Source organism: Petromyzon marinus, unplaced genomic scaffold (assembly GCF_048934315.1).
Source record: "Petromyzon marinus isolate PM22_M1 ecotype Great Lakes invasive population unplaced genomic scaffold, UKy_Petmar_22M1.pri1.0 PM_G_Scaffold_40, whole genome shotgun sequence".
NCBI classification, from domain to species: Eukaryota; Metazoa; Chordata; class Hyperoartia; order Petromyzontiformes; family Petromyzontidae; genus Petromyzon; species Petromyzon marinus.
Window position 1 is genome coordinate 2,082,501 of NW_027422984.1, and position 2,500 is coordinate 2,085,000.

Here is a 2,500-nt window from a genome sequence, read left to right on the forward strand (position 1 = left end):
ACTCAAAAAATGTGATATTTTTCACGGAGAGACCCCGTGAAACGCTAGAAGTGGGCGGGGATGTCTCTCTTGTGGCTCACGGGGCTTTTAGGGTGGCACAGAAATCCCTCGGAATGGGAAAACGGGTCATTTTCGTGTCGCCACATTGCATACGAACCGCATGAAACTTCCAGAGGCATTTGCAGCAGGAATGCATGTGCACTCAAAAAAGTGAATATTTCTCACGGATAGACCCCGTGAAACGCTAGAAATTGGCGGGGATGTGTCTCTTGTGGCTCACGGGGCTGTTAGGGTGGCACAGAAATCCCTCGGAATGGGAAAACGGGTCATTTTCGTGTTGCCACATTGCATGCGAACGGCATGAAACTTCCAGAGGCATTTGCAGCAGGAATGCATGTGCAGTCAAAAAAGTGAATATTTTTCACGGATAGACCCCGTGAAACGCTAGAAATTGGCGGCGATGTCTCTCTTGTGGCTCACGGGGCTGTTAGGGTGGCACAGAAATCCCTCGGAATGGGAAAACGGGTCATTTTCGTGTCGCCACATTGCATGCGAACCGCATGAAACTTCCAGAGGCATTTGCAGCAGAAATGCATGTGCAGTCAAAAAATTGAATATTTTTCACGGATAGACCCCGTGAAACGCTAGAAATTGGCGGGGATGTGTCTCTTGTGGCTCACGGGGCTGTTAGGGTGGCACAGAAATCCCTCGGAATGGGAAAAAACGGGTCATTTTCGTGTCGCCACATTGCATGCGAACCGCATGAAACTTCCAGAGGCATTTGCAGCAGGAATGCATGTGCACTCAAAAAATGTGATATTTTTCACGGAGAGACCCCGTGAAACGCTAGAAGTGGGCGGGGATGTCTCTCTTGTGGCTCACGGGGCTGTTAGGGTGGCACAGAAATCCCTCGGAATGGGAAAACGGGTCATTTTCGTGTCGCCACATTGCATACGAACCGCATGAAACTTCCAGAGGCATTTGCAGCAGGAATGCATGTGCACTCAAAAAAGTGAATATTTCTCACGGATAGACCCCGTGATACGCTAGAAATTGGCGGGGATGTCTCTCTTGTGGCTCACGGGGCTGTTAGGGTGGCACAGAAATCCCTCGGAATGGGAAAACGGGTCATTTTCGTGTCGCCACATTGCATGCGAACCGCATGCAACTTCCAGAGGCATTTGCAGCAGAAATGCATGTGCAGTCAAAAAAAAATTGATATTTTTCACGGATAGACCCCGTGAAACGCTAGAAATTGGCGGGGATGTGTCTCTTGTGGCTCACGGGGCTGTTCGGGTCGCACAGAAATCCCTGGGAATGGGAAAACGGGTCATTTTCGTGTTGCCACATTGCGTACGAACCGCATGAAACTTCCAGAGGCATTTGCAGCAGGAATGCATGTGCACTCAAAAACTTCTATATGTTTCACGGATAGACCCCGTGAAACGCTAGAAATTGGCGGGGATGTGTCTCTTGTGGCTCACGGGGCTGTTAGGGTGGCACAGAACTCCCTCGGAATGGGAAAAGGGGTCATTTTCGTGTTGCCACATTGCATAGGAACGCCATGAAACTTCCAGAGGCATTTGCAGCAGAAAGGCACGTGCACTCAAAAATTTTAATATTTTTCACGCATAGACCCCGTCAAACGCTAGAAGTTGGCGGGGATGTCTCTCTTGTGGCTCACGGGGCTGTTAGGGTCGCACAGAAATGCCTCGGAATGGGAAAACGGGTCATTTTTGTGTGGCCACATTGCATAGGAACGGCATGAAACTTCCAGAGGCATTTGCAGCAGGAATGCATGTGCACTCAAAAACGTCTATATTTTTCACGGATAGACCCCGTGAAACGCTATAAATTGGCGGGGATGTCTCTCTTGTGGCTCACGGGCGCTGTTAGTTAGGGTCGCACAGAAATCCCTCGGAATGGGAAAAGGGGTCATTTTCGTGTTGCCACATTGCGTACGAACGGCATGAAACTTCCAGAGGCATCTGCAGCAGAAATGCATGTGCACTCAAAAACGTCTATATTTTTCACGGATAGACCCCGTGAAACGCTAGAAATTGGCGGGGATGTGTCTCTTGTGGCTCACGGGGCTGTTAGGGTCGCACAGAAATCCCTCGGAATGGGAAAACGGGTCATTTTCGTGTTGCCACAATTGGCATACGAACGGCATGAAACTTCCAGAGGCATTTGCAGCAGAAATGCATGTGCACTCAAAAACGTGAATATTTTTTCACGGATAGACCCCGTCAAACGCTCGAATTTGGCGGGGATGTTTCTCTTGTGGGTCACGGGGCTGTTCGGCTCGCACAGAACTCCCTTGGTCCACCTGATTCGTGCATACAGGCAGCAACTAAAACTCTGTAAACCTGCTGTGAGGACATCTAAACAGTGGACCAGTGAGGCTGTGGAAGATTTGCGGGCGTGCTTAGACTGTACTGACTGGGATATGTTCACGACTGCTACCAATAGTCTGGATGAACTCACAGAGGCTGTGTAC